Below are 18,658 nucleotides of genomic sequence, written 5' to 3'. Positions count from 1 at the left end.
AAATTCAGTGTATGTTCTCAGTCTGTTTCTTGACTGGCCATGGGGTGTTGTTTCTGCACCTGCTGTGAGCAGCCTCCACAAATGCAGGACTTGCCTTAACTGTAATTTCCACACTGTGCTCCCTAAATAAACTGTCGCGCCCACGTTTCTTATCATCCAGCGATAAGAGGCAGACGCGAGTGAAGTCTTCTGCGGTAATCTTTATTGCGCGCACGAAGATGAGGAGGAAAGGCTCAGATCCCGGCAGGCTGTCTGCTCTTATGTGCTGACTGGCCCCGCCTCCGCCGATGATAGGTCGGCGTCATGATTACGCAGGGTCCTGGGCGACTGGATTCGTCAGTCCCAGTGTTCATGCGCCGGCCATGCCTCAGCTCACTGGGCATGTGCTAGGCGCCTGCGCAGTACCACGAAAGCTACGTCACCAGGAACCAAGGTGTGGCTTTTCCGGCCGGCGCCATTTTGGGTACGGCATATAGCCAGTACATGCAGATGCGGCTGGCAACATCTCCCCCTTTCTTATACAATAGAAAAAATAAGCTGGTATGGGCCTGTCTTAGGTTGTAGACTCAAGGCGCACGATCCGTCATAGGGAGGCTGCGTAGCTTGACGTAGTCCCTGTCTTAGACCGATAATTGTCTGGGTCTATCTTACCCGTCATGGGCTACAACCACGGTGGTTGTAAAGAGCAATGTCTCGACAAGGCAGTTATAAGAGTGACTACCCTCTCGCGTGCAATGGACAAGTCCTGCGAGGTGCAAGGGCTAGTCAGGTACATCATGCTCGAACTCAGTGCAATGCCATAATGGCCTGAGGTGCAGGAGCCATGATGTCCATGCTCTTAACTAAGCCTGTTGAAGCATGCTCAACCATACCATGGGGGAGTCACCATTCTGCATGGCTAGTAGAGCTTTATGTATTGCCACACGATTTTGCTGAGCACGATGTCTCAGACGACACAGGAAAAAAAGGCATAAGGCACAGCCTGTACATAAGAGCAGAATCAGCACAACCATTCCCACCCATTCCTTAATATGGGAAGTGATGTTCCAAATCCAAGTGGCCAGGGTTTCAGTAACAACAGGATCCACCCGTGTAGAATTAATCTGGACAATGGCAATTCACAAGTCAGACTGTAGAATATCAAATTCTCTCGTCCAGTTTCTTAAAAGGTGAGAAGAAAGCTGGCAGGAAAGATTAGCAGCCGTTGCCTCGTGTAAGCGTTCCAGCGGTTGCAGAAACGTCAGAAGGCGGTAATGGACAGGAACGAGTCAATCGAGCTGGAACCCAAACCGGAACTGGGGCGTCCTGTGGAAACACACAAATGGCTCCTCGAGCCTGCCTAATAACTGGGTCTGGGCCCTTCCATTTGGACTCCAGAACATCCTTCCACTTGACCCAAGATTGCTCTTGCGCCGTGTTAAAGGAATGACGATCTGCAGCACTGAGGCCTTGCTCATCCAGCTGTAAAAAATTGATGGTGAAAAGAGCCATTGCTAGAGTGGCCCGAGGGCTCTGACTGGCGAGGCCAAGTGATTCCCAGGTGGTTTTTTGTTTTTGTAATAATTCTTTAATAGAGCGATGAGCACGTTCGATTATTCCCTGACCTTGTGGATTATAAGGAATGCCAGTCACTAATTTGATGCCCATCTTCATGCAAAAATCGCGAAATTTGGCTGAAGTATAGGCGGGGCCATTATCAGTCTTAATACACTCAGGTTTACCCCATGCGGCCCATGCTTCTAAGCAATGTTGGATTACATGGATGGCCTTCTCCCCGGTTAGAACTGATGCAAAGAGCACACCAGAAAAGGAGTCCACGGATACATGAACAAATTGGTTCCTCCCAAAGGATGGGACGTGTGTCACATCCATCTGCCACAATTGATTGGGTCTCAATCCCCTAGGATTGACCCCCTCATGTGAAGCAGGTCTAAATTCGCAACAGGCAGGGCAATCAAGAACTATTTGGCGCGCTTCCTTTCTAGTGATCCCAAATCGGAGTCTGAGGGTTTGGGCTGAAACATGAAATTGTGAATGAAACTGGCGGGCTTTCTCCCCTGAGGATGGTGGAGACACCATCATAATCATGTGCGAGGTGTCGCTCTTGGCAGGGTTCCTTTGTGCATGACGGAAGAGTGCCCGATCGGTCGAGGGGACCTGGGCCTTCGATCCCCATCTCCCGTTTTTTGACTCCTGGCTTAAGGGGTGTTTTGGCTCCTGACTCGAGAGAGGGCGTCCTTTTATATCCTTCACTGACTTGCATTCATTGGCCCAATGTCTACCTTTGCGGCACCGTGGGCATATCCCAGGAGGCTTATTGCTAGGCCCTGCACGGCATTCCCTTTTCATATGTCCTGGTTTGCCACACTGAAAGCACACGGGTGATGTTCTCTCCCTATGATTAGACCTCAAAATGGCGGCTGCTAGTCCATGAGCTGTTAAGGGGCCTCCTGTATCCCTACAAACCTTTAGCCAATCTGAAATTCCCTTGGACTTACGATCCTTGAGTAGGGCTCTACATTCTGCATTACACTGCTCCCAAATTATCTGCTCTACCATTCTAGTGTTCTGATCTCCCTCTCCAAAGGTCCTTTCCACGGCCTGCATTACGCGTGCCACAAAATCAGCAAAGGGCTCATCTGGCTCCTGCTTAACCTGTGTAATGCCCAGTTTCTCTTGCCCTTTAAGTGAAAGGGCCTTCCAAGCCTTTATAGCTGCAGTAGAAATTTGAGTATATACTGGCCATGGATATCTATTTTGATCATCAGAGTATTGGCCTTGTCCGGAAAGCATATTATAAGACCACGTCAAAGCGTCGCCGCCGCGCTGTTGATTTGCGCGGGCGGTCTCAGCCAAAAGCTCCTGCCATAATCCCTTCCAATTTAGATATGATCCCATATTAGGGAGAACAGCCTTCACCACAAATTGCCAATCAGAGGGAGTCATATTCATTCCTCCCATGCGTTCTAACAGGGACAAAGTGTAGTTGGCATGAAGACCATATTGCTTTACAGACATGGCCAATTCTCGCACTAATAATGCATCTACCTGTCTGTAAACTCTTTCCCTTTCTTCTTCTAAGACGGGGAACATATTTTGAAGTTCCCGGCGTGTGACTGGATCAATGAAGGAGGAGCCGGCACCACAACTCATGGGTGGGGCAGATGGGGTCACAGGAGGAGGAGCCATTAGTGAAATGGCTCCAGAGCCCTGAGGCCATGGGCCGAGCATGGCCGGCGCAGTAGCACCGCAATTCTCTTTCTTCTCCTTTTCTGATCCTCCTCTGTTTCCTGCGGGTTGTTTGCGTTCTAAACGCCTATCCCGCTTGTACCCTTCCTCCGTTTCGGACATCTCCGAACTTGATGAGGAAGATCCTGCTTTCAGTTTCACCTTTCTTTTTTGCTTCAAACCGGTTCTCCTCTCCCGCTCTGTTTCTGAGAGACTATCCTGGGCAGACTGAAGGGCTTTGTCACTCTCTCTGACCGCTCCCTTAAGGAGGGCATAAACCGTCTGCAAAAATTTTACCAGAGAGATCTGTGCGCCCATGTCTATAACCAGAAGCAGTGGCTCCTATACCTCCGATTTATGCTCCTAGTCACCCGAAAGTTCTCCCTCTCAGAGCTCCTTACCTGTCTTATGGCCGCAGTTCTGACTTCGTCCCATTCAAAACGGGAGGCCCCCTCCAGGTCCCGGGTATTCGGCACCAGTTGTCGCGCCCACGTTTCTTATCATCCGGCGATAAGAGGCAGACGCGAGTGAAGTCTTCTGCGGTAATCTTTATTGCGCGCACGAAGATGAGGAGGAAAGGCTCAGATCCCGGCAGGCTTTCTGCTCTTATGTGCTGACTGGCCCCGCCTCCGCCGATGATAGGTCGGCGTCATGATTACGCAGGGTCCTGGGCGACTGGATTCGTCAGTCCCAGTGTTCATGCGCCGGCCACGCCTCAGCTCACTGGGCATGTGCTAGGCGCCTGCGCAGTACCACGAAAGCTATGTCACCAGGAACCAAGGTGTGGCTTTTCCGGCCGGCGCCATTTTGGGTACGGCATATAGCCAGTACATGCAGATGCGGCTGGCAACAATAAACCTCTTCTTTCCTGAAGAAATTCATCTCAGGTATTTTAAAGTCATGAAGAACAGAACTGAGAGAAATAAACCACTCACAAAAAATGCTGCCTGGGCCCAGAGCGATAGCCTAGCAAGTCCTTGCCTTGCATGCACTGGGATCCCATATGGGCACTGATTCTAATCCCAGCAGCCCCGCTTCCATCCCATCCAGCTCCCTGCTTATGGCCTGGGAAAGCAGTTGAGGATGGCCCATAGCTTTGGGACCCTGCACCTGCTTGGCTCCTGGCTCCTGATCTGCTCAGCTCTAGCCGTTGCAGCCACTTGGGAAATGAATCATCAGATGGAAGATCTTCCTCTCTGTCTTCCTTCTCTCTCTCTCTTTCTCCTCTCTCTCTCTGTCATGACTTTGCAATAAAAAATACACGAAAGTTAAAAAAAAAAAAAAAAGCCCACTGCCTGATTCCCTCTGTGTGAGTCTCTGGAATAGATTCAAAAACACCAAAAACAGATTGGTGCCTTCGGCTCTGGCCATTGCAGCCACTTGGGGAGTGGACCAGTGGACAGAAGATCTCTCTGTCTTTCCTTCTCTCTATAAATCCTCCTTTCCAATAAAAATAAGTAAAAATAAATCTTTAAAAAAAAAACAGCTAAGAGTAGATTTTATGGCACATGTATTTTACCACAATGAGAACATTCTTTGGGCAGTTCAGAGAATGAGCTGGATGTTGGGAGTTTAGTGGTGATCTCAAACAATCTGTCCTAGACGTTGTGTCCTGGGTAACAGAAGCACCTCTGAGCATCATCCACCTGCCTTCTCCCAAAGGCTGTGATCACACCCATCTCTCTCTCAGCCTCTGTTCTGTTCTGCCCAGAGAGATGAGGTGCCCCCGAATCCTGGTCCCCCTTCACTCACTCTTCAGCCACCAGTGTGTGGTAGACCCAATGTGAAAAATGGTCACATATAACAACAAAGATGTGAGAAACTCCAAATTCCCAATTCTCTAAATGTTGTAGATTTGATACACTTTTTTTTTGTCTGTATTTCCTGTTTTCTCTCACCTGCAATAAACTTTGCAGAAGATCATAGGGAAGTCTTTTAAAAATGTGTATATCGGGCCTGGCGCGGTGGCGCAAGTGGTTAAGGTCCTCGCCTTGCACGCCCGGAATCGCATATGGGCGCCAGTTCTAATCCCGGCAGTCCCGCTGCTCTTCCAGCTCCCTGCCTGTGGCCCGGGAAAGCAGTCGAGGACGGCCCAAAGCTTTGGGAACCTGCACCCGCATGGGAGACCCGGAAGAGGCTCCTGGCTTGGGATCGGCATAGTATCGGCCGTTGCGCTCACTTGGGGAGTGAATCATCGGATGGAAGATCTTCCTCTCTGTCTCTCCTCTCTGTATATCTGCCTTTCCAATAAAAACATAATAAAAATAAATCTTAAAAAAAATGTGTATATCATGGCTTATTTATTTATTTGAAAGGCAGAGCTATAGAGACAGGCAGAGACAGAGAGTTGATCTGTTGGTTAACTCTTCAAATGACTGAAACGACCAATACAGGCCAAAGCCAGGGACCCCAGGACCTCTATCCAGGCCTCCCATGTGGGTGCAGGAGCCCAAGATCTTGGCCATCTTCCGCTGTTTTCCTACAGGAATTAGCAAGAAGCTGGATTGGAAGTGGAGCATCCAGGGCATAAACAGGTGCCTGTGTGGCTCCTGACTGACCTGGTCTAGCTCTGGCTGTTATAGCTATTTGGGGGAGTGAGCCAGTGAATGAAGCGTTGATATCTCTTCTTCTCTCCTCTTCTCTTCTCTTCTCTCCTCTCCTCTTCTCTTCTCTTCTCTTCTCTTCTCTTCTCTTCTCTTCTCTTCTCTCCTCCCTCCCTCCATTCTTCCCCTTTCCCCATCTCTCTGTTACTCTGCCTTTCAAATAAACACATCTTGAGGAATATATATATATATATATAGAGAGAGAGAGAGAGAGTGTGTGTGTGTGTGTGTGTTCCCAAAGTAAACTACTGATGTATAAAGAACAGAAAAAATGAAACAGAAGTGACTTTCCTCCACAAAACTCCCACCAGAGGCTTCCAGAGAACTCTGCCTCAAGTCAGACAGCCATGAGGGACACGTGGGGGGGTAGCAGCACAGGCCTGGGACCGGGGGAGCGTGAGAGATGTCCCTACCTGACTGTGGCTCATAGATAGCACTTGCCCTAGAGGTGCAACCAAGGCTTTAGATGCCAATGTAAGCTATTTATAATTGATCAAGGTGCAGAAGAAAAGGAGGAACCCCCTCCTTGCTCCCCAAATTGGAGGATCAAGCTCCACAGCTAGAGCCTGGCTGAGGCCTGGATAAGGGCACTGGCCAGGCAACCTCCCAGCCAGGAGAATGACCAAGGTCTTCCCGCTGTTCAGAGACTGCCACCATCCCTGCAATTACAGACCTTCGGGGCTTTCCTTCCCATCAAATGGACCGGCCCTTGAACAAACTAATTAGTGCTAATGTGCTTGGGGAGGCTAATAGATTGGAGGTCTACAAGGCCCTCAGGGGAGGTACTTGGGTTTGACACTGGGATTGTCAGTGCGTGAGCAATGAGCGAATGGCTCTGAGCTGCTGAGCTTTTCTATTCTGTCTCCTGGGAGGGAAGGCCACTCCTTTGCTTGTGCAAAGAGTTGCATGCAGTGGAATGTTTTTTTTTCCCCTTTTTTGACTGTGTCCTTTGCAGACACCAGCATCAAAGCCTTGCTTTATCTCTGCAAAGGAATAAGCAGATGGCATGGCTGGGGCCAGCAGCAGCTGGGAGAAAACTTGCAAATGAAACACTCCAGACAACTAGCCTCACCCCGCTCAGGTTCCCTGGGTGAGAAGTGACATTGCTTACTCCCCAGCTGACACCAGGGCCTTGGGTTCCTTCTGTGCTGCAGTGTTGGCCAAGGATTATCTAAAGAGTTAGCACGTGCTTGGGGGACCATTTCATACCATCAGAGCTGACCAAAGTATCCAGAACATTGAAAAATAGGGAGGTTGCAGGAACTGGAATAAACATGGATGGGATAGCCAACCTCAGTCCTTTTCCGACTCAGCCTGTCCTAGTCCTTGCGCGCTCACCCGTGGTCTTCTAACTTCCCTCATAGACACCTCTGTCAGAAAGAAAAATCTGTTCAATTGTTCAACAAAACTGTTGATTTCCCCCAGAATGAATGGAACCAGGTTACTGGGCCAGGTGGACAGAGCAAGGCCTGCCTGGTTTGCACTGCAGCTGGGGCAAGCTCAGGATACTAACAGGGTGTGGAGAAAGACTGTCAATAACCAGCCACTGGGCCCAGCACAGTGGCCTAGTGGCTCAAATCTTCGTCTTGAACGTGCCAGGATCCGATACGGGCACCTGTCCTAATCCCGACAGCCCCATTTCCCACCAAGCTCCCTGCTTGTGGCCTGGGAAGGCAGTAGAGGACGGCCCAAAGCCTTGGGACCCTGCACCCATGTGCGAGACCTGGAGGAGGTTCCTGGCTCCTGCCTTTGGATTGGCGCAGCACCGGCCGTTGTGGTCACTTGGAGAGTGAATCATTGGTAGGAATATCTTTCTGTCTGTCTGTGTATCCGACTTTGTAATAAAAATAAATATATTTTTTTTAAAAATGAAGGCCACTCAGGATACAGTGGGGAAGAAGGTCTCTCCCACACAAGGGCCCATGCGGCTGACAAGGTTGGAGGCATGAAGCACGTGGTTTCTAACAACACCAAGTCTCTCAAGAGCTTGGGCGCCACTCGTTGGCTGTCGTCCAAGGATGCAATTCCCCAGCCTAGAAGCACTAAATCTCATAGTTGTAGCCTAGAGGAGGTTGGAAATCAACCTTGTAGATGCTCAAGCGTGACTCTGACTTACCCTTTGCTTCACCTGGAGCAAGAATTGCCAGCCACTTGGAGTAGTTATGGAGTGGGGAGTGGCAGGTGCTGGATTTAGAAAGGACTAACAGTTATTTTCTCTTTTAAGATTTTATTGGAAAGGCAGATTTACAGAAAGAAGGATAGACAAAAAGATCTTCCATTCACTGGTTCACTCCCCAGATGGTCACAACGGCCAGAGCTGAGTCAGTATGAAGGCTGGAGCCAGGAGCTTCTTCCAGGTCTCCCACACAAGTGCAGAGCCCAAGGCTTTCAGCCATCTTCCACTGCTTTCCCAGGCCACAAACAAGGAGCTGGGAGGGAAGTGGGGCTTCTATGACATGAACCAGCGCCCATATGGGATCCAGGCACTGGAAGCTGAGAATTTAGCCATTGTGCCGAACCCTAATGACATTTTCAAAGGGCCGACTTTTTTCCGCTTGCCTCATGAGCTCAGAATTACCTGTGTGCATTAGCAGCTTGTTCTGTTTTCAATTTGACACACAGAGGTCAGACTTGAACCTGAATAGACATTGTAAAAAGTGTAGATTTGCTGACCATTATCTTCTGCACCACGGGGGTAGTGAGCGAGGCTGTGTCACAGGGGCGTGCTGGCGCTAAATAGCCGCAGACAGAGAGCTGAACTTCAGTTGGTTTTCATCTGAATTAATGGAAGTGACTTCTCCCGCCTGCTGCTGGCTTCTTGTGCCTAAGCTTGGAATCCTGGAGGGGGAGGGGGCGTATCTTGGGCTGCGTTCAAGGAAGGAACTCGCTTCTCAAGTCTCAGCTCCAAGATAAACATGCCATTACCGCCATGCATTTGGCGGCCAAAAGCACAACCATGAGTAAAATGCTTCACCCGACGCAATGCCGGAGGTATAATTAAACTTCAAAAGGGTATCAATTGCAAATGCTCAGAAAAAAAAATTTTTTTAAAGTGATACTGAAAGAAAATCTAAAACATCCCATCACCTAAATTTGTCTTAGGGCAAACTGAAATAAATTGAAAGCAATGTCTTGGGACAACGAATTTGTTCAAATAGGCTTCTGTGAACATTGCATATGGAAAGGGAATTCAAAGCTGTTTCCGAGCCCAATCTGTATGAAAAGAAAGACACCTTCCAGGACGCCTGTTAACAGCTGGCTTCTGAGTAAAAGGCAAGGAATGTGAAAATAGCTCAAAATATCTAAAAAGGGCAACCCAATAACTATCACATATCAATACAGTTCATTTTTTTAGGTTGAGAGTTACCGAGAGAGAAGGAAAGACAAAGCAATCCATCTGCTGGTTTACCCTCCAGATGGCTGCAGTGACCAGCGCTGAGCCAGGAGCTTCGACCAGCTCTCTGCCACGTGACACAGGCTCCCAAGTGCTTGGATCACCTTCTCCTGCTTTCCCAGGCACAGCAGTAGGGAGCTGGACTGGAAGTAGAGCAGCTGGGATTCGAACCGGTGCCCAAATGGGATGTCAGTGCCACAGGTGAAGCTTAACCTATCACACCACGGCACTGGCCCACATTTTGCTTTTTAAAATTTCATCTAGGTGAGGGAAAGGTCTAAAGCAAGAACTCTTAAAGACAAAGTGCTTGTTTCCAATGCCAGCCTCTTCTGCTCTGTTACTGTGGGTGAGGTTGGGGTGGGTCATGGTTGGGAGGTTCTGTTTCCTTAGCTGGGGAACAGAGGCAGCAGGTAACATGGACCTCACAACGCTGGGCAAGGCCAAGAGGAGATGCTGTCCAGAAACGCCTGGGACTCTGACTGGCACCTGCCAAGGATCCAACAAACATGAACTCTTATCATAGTCACAGCTGTTGCTGTGAGCAGCCAGTGCCCCTGGCTCTGCCCAGGACATGCCAGTTTGCTTTGCAAGACAGACTCTGCCCCTTGGCTAAAATCTCTGCCTCTCGCCTGAGGTAACACCTTCGAAACCTGTGTTTTGAAGGACTTAGGTGAGAGAGTGGGGATGAGTCAGCTAGTTTAAAAAAGAATCCAATGGAAGGCGGCAGCATCGTGGCCCCAAGTGGAAGACGGCGTCTGTGCTATGAGAGAATAGGAGACTGCAAGGCAGAAGGGTGCCAGTAGCGCCTCCACGGCAAAAGTTATTCAAATAAAGGCATGTCAAGCAGAGACAGAACAAATATGTCCTTGGAGAAGTTTGTAGAAACGTGGAATGAAAAGAGAGGTTTATTTTGGTGCACAACATTTTTGAAAGCCGTGTCTAGCTGGTTCACCTCATGCATTTTTGTATGAACTTCCTGAAGACTTTTGCATCACCGTTCAAACTCCCTAGTCACATTTTGCCAAACTCCAGGTTGCTAAGGATACTGTCTTTCTACAGACAGAAATCTCTGGAAAACGAACCAACCAACCAAAAGACAAACAGAAAAATATTTTTAAACCAGCTCTCGTGCCTCTTGCCTGTCTGCAGGTGTCCAGGCTTGTTCTGCAGTCAAATGCTATTTAAAAAAAAAAAAAAAATTAGAAAGTGAAATCGGATTTCACAAACTGGTCTTGTGGGGCTTCCAGAACAGTAACTATTCAGTTTATCAAAGAATCAAAAGCCTGGCTTCTGGTTTTCAATTCTGCCAATCAAAATGGTTATACTCTCTAAAATGCACGGGGAGGGAGAGGCGCACCTCCTCCTTGCTCCAGCCGTGCTTGCTCCAAGGCTGTTTAATACCTTCCAAATGCGCTCTTGCCTTGGAGCAACAGGCAAGCTCGGGCGGCTCTGTTCTAAATATGGGAACAGCGAGCACCAATAGATTGACTTGGGAGTTCAGCGTCCGTCGCCAGTGCTAAGCTTCTCCCAGACGTTGCTGCAGCAACCAGCCTGGCAGCCTGCGAGCTGCCTGCTTGGACCAGCACTCGTGCTAGGTGCTGCCTGGAGAGACAGAAGGTTGGGACTCCGAGTTTGACCTTGGTGCACTTGGGAATCCTCTGGGAATCTGAGAGTGGCTGTAATTCATGCCGTGCTGTTGCTAAGAAGTAATAATGACGATTGTGTCCCAGGGGGTTGCTTATAGGGCTCAAACCTGCTGTTCACCTGTGAAGCCACGCAGCTGCTAGAGCAGCGCCCTGCTGTGAGGAACACAGCCGCACTCACTTGTTTAAGCATGAACCCAAGCACGATATCCTCCCTGCAAATTAAAGTGTAGACTTCAGGTGGCTGGTTCTAACTATCCACTTGAAACAGAACCAAGCAATGAGGTTGAATGCCCCTTCGTGTGTCAAGAGCACCCGGGGAACACTCTGAAAACATAAACAGCCCTCGGATTTTCACGTCTCCCCACCTGGGAGTTTTTCAGCCTCGGAGCTGCTGACACTGTGTGTCTGTGTCATGGAGCAGGTGGGAGAGGGCAGTCGCAGGCCTCCTAGCATGTTGCACAACATTCCCGGCTCCTACCCAGTAGATCCCTCTAGCACACAGGCACGGGGCCTGCCAGGATGATCAGCAAGAACGTCTCCAGAGGCTGCCAGGTGTTTTGGGGAGAAGTGGGGCAACAAAACCACTGCTTCCTTACAACGGGCAAGGCAGAAGCCTCAGTGTTAAAAGCAGCTGTATCTGGGGCTAGTGCTGTGGCACAGTGGGTAAGGCTGCCACCTGCAGTGCCAGCATCCCTTATCAGCACCAGGCACCAGTTCAAGTCCCAGCTGCTCCACTTCTGATCCAGCTCCCTGTTGATGCATCTAAGAAAAGCAGAGAAAAGATGGCTGAAGAATTTGGGGCTCTGCCACTCACATGATAGACTGAATGCAACTCTCTGACTTGGCTCAGCTTGCTGTTGCAGCCATCAGGGAGTGAACCAGCAAATGGAAACGCTCTCCTTTCTGTCTTTCTCCCTCCCCCTCTAACTCTCTCAAATAAAAATAAATCTTAAAAAAAAAAAAAAGCAGGTGTTGGGCCTGGCACACCTAGTGGCTCAAGTCCTCATCTTGCATGCGTCAGAATCCCATAAGGCTGACAGTTCTAATCCCGGCAGCCCTGCTTCCCATCCAGCTCCCTGCTTGTAGCCTAGGAAAGCAGTCGAAGATGACCCAAAGCCTTGGGACCCTGCACCCATGTGGGAGACCTGGAAGAGCTCCTGACCCCTGCCTTTGGATTGGCGCAGCTCCGGCCGTTGTGGTCACTTGGGGAGTGAATCATTGGATGGAAGATCTTATCTGTCTCTCCTCCTCTCTATATATAATCTGGCTTTGCAATAAAAATTTTAAAAAGCAGGTGCATCACCAAACTTTCCTTCTTCCAAGTCATAGTCATGTGAATGAGTTTTGCTAAAAGCAGGACACGTACAGGACAACTCTCAGGAATCAAAGAAACCATGGGTACAGCTGCAGATGCTCACTCTCCCAGAGACTCAGATACCTCGGCCCTTGTTGGCAACGCCCACGTCGCCAGGTACCTGGAGCGGAGGGACTAGGGTTAAGAGGCAGACAAAACAGACAACACACAGTGGCTCCTTCTTGTGAAGTGAAGCCCTTTATTCAAAGTCTCTTATATAGTCTGCTTAGCCCCTCCCAGCACTTTCCCAATGCTTAAGCAACACCTAAGCTCCCCTGAGGGCATGCAAAAAGGGGAAGCAGGAAGGAGGGAACTTGTAGTCAAGCCAGGGACTAAATGTATCAGGCCAAGATTGCCCATCCTGTTATTCCTTGAAAGACAAGCTAAACTGTGGAGTTAACCCTTGGGAGACCAGGGCCTATAGCCCTGGCCTCACAACCACCACCATCCTCTTGCAAGAATCATGCCCCAGTATATGAGAGCATATTTCTAAAGCTCTGCTGGGGGAAATGAAACGAAAAGATGTTTCTCTCCGTGTCACTAAGATGTGAGGTCCACCCTGACTTCTTCAACGGGAGTACTCTCTGTGGACTTCAGGACCTCCCTTCCAGCATGAAGCTGTCCCCACCCCACCCCACCTGTGGGTGAAAGCGCAGAGCACCCTGGGCTCAGAGACTGTCCTTTCCCCTCTGGCAAAAAAGCCTGCAAGGAATTACCTCCAGGTGCTGCGATAATCTGCCTCTGCAAAGCAGCAGGAATTGTACCTGCATGGAAACTCAGAAGAAGCTCCTGGCTCCTGGCTTCAGATCAGCTCAGCTCCGGTAGTTGTGGCCATTTGTGGAATGAATCAGCAGATGCAAGATCTCTCTGTCTCTCCTTCTCTCTATAAATCCGACTTTCCAATAAAAATAAATAAATCTTTAAAAAAGATGGAGCAGACTGAACTTGTGGTGACTTTCAAATGTGATGCGGCCACTGTAAGCGGCAGCTTAACTTGCTGTGCCACAATTTAAAAAGAAGTTTTAGGAGATTGTCTTGACTGCGTGAGATACATGTGGACATGTTCTCATATATATACATATATATATTTTAAAGATTTATTTATTTATTTGATTTTAAAAAAGAGAGAGGGAGAGAGAATCTTCCACCCACTGGTTCACTACCCAAACAGGCACTTCGGCCAGGAGCCAGCAGCTTCATTCAGGTCTCCCATGTGGGTGCAGGGGCCCAGCTACTGCTTTCCCAGGCCACAGGCAGGGAGCTGGATGGGAAGTGGAGCAGCCGGAACAAGATCCATTGTCCATACGGGATCCTAGCACTTACAAGGGAAAGATTAGCCAATTGGGCCATTGTACTGGGCCTCTTAAGTTTTACTTTTATTTGAAACTTAGAGAAATTTACGAGATTTACAGAGAAAGGGAGATACAAAGACAGAGACAGAGAAATCTTCTATCTCCTGATTAACTCCCCAAGGGCCAGAGCTGAGCCAAAAGCCACGGTCTTCTTCCAGGCTCCCCACAATATGAGTGCAGGAGCCCAGCCACCCTCTGCTGCTTTCCCAGCCGTAACCAGGGAGCTGGGTCAGAAGTGAAGCTATCAGGATTCAAGCAGGTGCCCACGTAGGATGCTGGCACCGCAGCTGGAAGATCAGCCTGGCGTGCTACTGTGCCGGCCCCTTCATTGTGGTTCCTAACATTGTTGGTGAGTGTCCTTGCCTGCAATGGTAACCCCAGAATGTCCTGGCAGGACACGACCTCTGGCCTGACTCCTCTAGCCCACAATGCCCTCGCCTTTCCTTTACCAAAAGGAAGTCGTGGACTTGACCAGGGCTAATCACCAACGAATCACCAAACTCGAGAAGTGATCTGCTTCTGTAACGGATAAAGCCTGGTTGGCCAGCAGTGCCCTGAGGGGTGTGCTCAGGGTCCAGGTGGGGACTTTTCAGGTCTGAGTGGGCCAGGCAGATCACTGACATGGGTACCTGTCCATCATAAATCCCTTAAACAATGCGCCATCACCAACCAAAGGTCCAGCAGGCACCGCTGATCACACCTCTCTTAGCCCCAAGTTCAAACTCTAAGAACTTTCACTCCTAAGGGAGCCAGGGGAAGAAAGCCATAGCCAGGTTTCAGGGCTCAACAGCAATGCCTCCGACTCATTTGGCCTGTTATTTGGCAACTTGTTCTCGCTCTCACCATGCACATGTTCTGGCCCAGCAGCCCTGGAGAAAGTAGGTGTGGACGGCCAAGCCACATTTGCCTGTAAAGTCTTGATAAAGTGCCTTGCCCTAGGCAGTTCAACAGGAGCCGGCTCCCCTGCGCCCCGCCTCGTGCCGAGCCCCGCTCTGAGGCTTGCCACCAACAGTCGTCCTTTCCCGGGCTTCGGAACCCATTGTGAGCGCACCCAAAGGAGACGTGAGGGGGAGGGGCGGGGAGGGCGCAGGCCGGGCCCCCAGCCCGCCTCCTCGCCTCGGGAACCGTGGGCGCTGCGCACCCACCGGTCACAGCCCAGAGGAAGCGCCTTCGCGGGCCCTCACATTGGCCAAGCTCTTGGTAATGGCTTGTTTAGTGCCCTAGAGGGTCAGTGCACCCTTCAGACCCACGTTTCTGGGGCCCCCTAGGCGCTGCGATCCTGAAGCCCCCCGCCCCCCACACCTCCCATGCTTGTCTGCTTCCCAGGGAGGAAAAAAAGACCAGCCGACGCTCCGAGCACCTTTTTCCTTTAGGAAAGTTCCGCCTTTCTGTCTGCCCTGTGAAAGAGGCTCCTTTATTGAGCAATGATGACAGCGGCCTGTTAAGCGGAAGTCAAGCCAGTCGCAGCTCCTTTATATTTCTTTAGTGGACATATGCTGACTGATCAAAGTGGGTGCCAGACACCGCGGGGAGCCAAGCAGACCATCACAGACTTGAGCGTGCAGCGACAGGATGGTTGTTAGTGCCCAGGACTTGGAGAAGCCAAAACAGTGTGGGGGCGACAAGAAGCGAACACGCACTCTCATACCCAGCCTCCAATCCTGGATTTCTTCCGAATCTTTGGCTTCTTGCAACAGGAACGTCCCAAAGACTCGAGGTCTGACTTGGGCACTGGGGCTGGTCCTGGGAGGTGGTAGCAAAACCTCCCCCTCAGCACCAGCTGGGAGTTAAGCCAGTGCAAGGTAGCTAGTAGCAGTCACCACCCATTGATCACAGGGCAGGAGATAAACTCCAGGACCAGGAGTCAGACCCCAAAGCCCAGCGGAATGACTGGAAATCGCAAGCACGCACACGGCCAGGATCCAGGATCCGGTGCTCTCAGCAAGGCAGCTCTTGGTGGTGGCCCAGGGTATCAGAGGCCCCCAGTTCCTGACCTTGGACTTGCTTTGTCTCAGCTCATCCATTCCGCTAGAGTTCATTTCCTGCAAACTTGTGTGTCTGTTCCTGCCTTTCCCGTGAAACCGTGTTCTAGAATCCGGCGGATGATACCAGGAGACAAAGACGTCTGGTTCACGTTTGTGTCTGCCTTTGCGTAGCTTGGTTTGAGTTGTTTTTGTTTTTGATGGTTTTGTCTTTAATATGTTGACATTCTCTTTAAGCAGTTTTGTTTCTTCCCACTCACACCTTCACCCACCCCACCCATAAAAAAAAAAATCAGAGTGGGTAGGAAAGAACTGCCTTTCTTCCTTACTAGGTTACCAGAGCATTAGCCCATGTGGTTTCAATCTCTGGGGCTTTCAGGCAGCAAAAATCTCATCACATAGAAAAATAGTCACAGCTTCCCGGCGCACTCGCGGGCTGCATCCCGGCCCTTGGCCTGCCTGGGGGACGGTGGGAGTGAGTCAGCCCTGGAGATGCGAGCTGGGAACCACCTGGCGCCCCTTCACGCTGAAGCTGTGACCTGCTGCCACCAAGTGAGAGACACCTCGTCCGTCCTCTGTGATCACCGGTCTGCCTTTTGTTTGTTTAAACTGATTAGAAGCAGGCAGCGTTGTGTCTCCCGCATTGGTTGAACTCGGTTCCATACCAGTTCATAACCAGGTCTATCATTCTTTTCCAAAAAGAATGCTTTACTTGGCTGCAAAAACAGGCCAGGGTGCGGGTTGTTCTTGGTCCGTCTGACCATCGCAGGCTAATTTCTGCCTGACCGGCTCAGTGGACTCACATACTTCCTTTCTCTGCTGTGGAGCTCTGAGATCACTCTCCTGAGGCCAGATGCCGTGGCTTATCTAGAAAGATAGGCAGAAAACAGCAGGCGTGATGACTTCCGGGGCAGTGAGCACCGCAGGCATGCAGAAGGGAAACCAGGTGCGTCCCCAGCCTTCTTAGGAGCTTCTTGGAGAACGACCCAGAGTTTCCATGAAGCCAAAATCTTTTTCCTCTAAATCTCTTACACTCCAAACTGTGGCTCAAAAATATGCATAACTTCCATATAATAAATTCCACGCTCGCATTCAAAATATCGAAGTGTATTCACATAGCAAGACTATTTCAGTATATTAAAACTGTAAATAATGGGCCCAGCATGATGCCTCCATTAGCTAACCCTCCTCTTGCAAGTGCTAGCGTCCCATATGGGTGCCGGCTTGTGTCCCAGCTGCTCCACATCCCATCCGGCTCTCGCATATGGCCTTGGAAAGCAGTAGAAGACAGCCAAAAGCCTTGGGAATCTGTACCCATGTGGGGGACCTAGAAGAAGCTCCTGGCTCTTGGCTTCAGATGAGCTCAGCTCCAGCCATTGTGGCCATTTGGGAGAGTAAACCAGCGGATGGAAGATCTTTCTGTTTCTTCTCTCTGTAAAATCTGATCTGCCTTTCCAATAAAAATAAATCAATCTAAAAAATGGAAATATTAATTATGTTTTACAACATTATTTCTTGTTTTTGCAATGTGTTTTGAAAAATCGAAACTGCAGGAAAGACCTTTTTTTCTGAGATAACAAAATACTAGCCATATGTTTCCAACCTGCGGGGGTCTTAGGGGAAAAAAAAATCTGATCAAAGAGTCAGAGAGATGGAGAGACAGAATTCCTGCCTGCCAGTTCACTTCCCATCTGCCTTGTCAGTGTAGGCCTCCCGTGTGGGAGGCAGGGGCCCAATTACTCAGCTCAGCATCGCCTGTTGGCTCTCAGGAGGGTGGACTGGATCCAGGCATTCTAATACAGGATATGTACCTGGGAATTGCTAGGTCAAATACCTGTCCCTAAATGTAAAAAGACAAAAAAAAAAAAAAATGTTATAAAGAAAGAGGTGGTCTATGTCAAAAGGTCGTAAGCATGGTCTAATTCAAATTCCCAACAACCCCTGACAAGTGGCTTTCTCACACCTGAGGACTGGTGGCAGGATTATCTGTGCCCACCACATCGCAACCCCCCACAACATTTAAAAGTATTCTCCTCCGTGCTCCTCATTCTGGACAGGCCAGGAAGGGAGGACCTCCAAGTATCTGACTGACTTTCTGCTGTTAAGACTTATTCTCTTGAAATGCAGAGTGACAGAAACAGACACACGCACACCCCTTCCGTCTGCTGATTCACTCACCCAAAGCCCCAAACAGGACTGAGCCATGCCGAGTCTCTTGGAAATTCAATCACGTGTCTCACGTGGATGGGTCGGGACCCAGATACCCAGGTCATCCCCACGGCCTTCCAGGCTGGGCATTAGCAGGAAGTTGGACAGAATGCCAAGTAGCCAGGGTCTGACGGACGCCTTAATAGAAATTCTGGACATCCCGAGCGGGCCCTAACTGCTGGACCAAATGTCTTACTCCCATTTCTGCCTTCCATTTGTATTATATAAGGAGTCTTTAAAAAGTTTATGGAAAATGGAACTAAAGCAACTTTATGTTGGCACAAAAATTATTGAAATTCCACTTTGGCTCTTTCCAAGAGCTTTTTGGAGACCCCTTCATATGCAAGGATTTCAGAATTACAGCAAAATAAACTTAGTTTTAATTCCTTTTTCAACAGACTTCGCATCTAAAGAATTCTAAGACAATTTTAAGTATATAATGAATGGTTTAATCAATCAATACAGGTATTGATCATTGCATATAGTATTTCCAAAGGGAAACTCATCTTGTAATAGAAATGTACCACTTTAAACAAAATTACAACCCTATTTTTAACATTCTCAATTTTTAAAATGTTTATTTGTTTGAAAAACAAAGCAACAGAGAGATCCCACCACCTCTGGTCTACTCCCCAAATGCCTGTCACATTCAAGGTGGTGCCAGGCCAAACCCAGGAGCCTAGAACCACACGAGGGTCTCCCACGCGGGTGCTGGGACTCCAGCCCTTGAGCCATTACTTACTGCCTCCCAGCACTGATGAGCAGGAAGCTGGAAATGCAGAGTCAAGACTCGCGTCCAGGCATTCCAGCATGAGCTGTGCACCTCCCGGGCCGCATCTAGGCCTTACACCAAACACCCTCCTCAACAATAACATTCATCAGCAGAACTGC

The sequence above is a fragment of the Ochotona curzoniae genome, unplaced genomic scaffold (assembly GCF_017591425.1).
Source record: "Ochotona curzoniae isolate NIBS_2020 unplaced genomic scaffold, NIBS_Ocur_1.0 contig_3332, whole genome shotgun sequence".
Lineage (NCBI taxonomy): Eukaryota > Metazoa > Chordata > Mammalia > Lagomorpha > Ochotonidae > Ochotona > Ochotona curzoniae.
Note: the sequence above shows the minus strand (reverse complement) of the source record.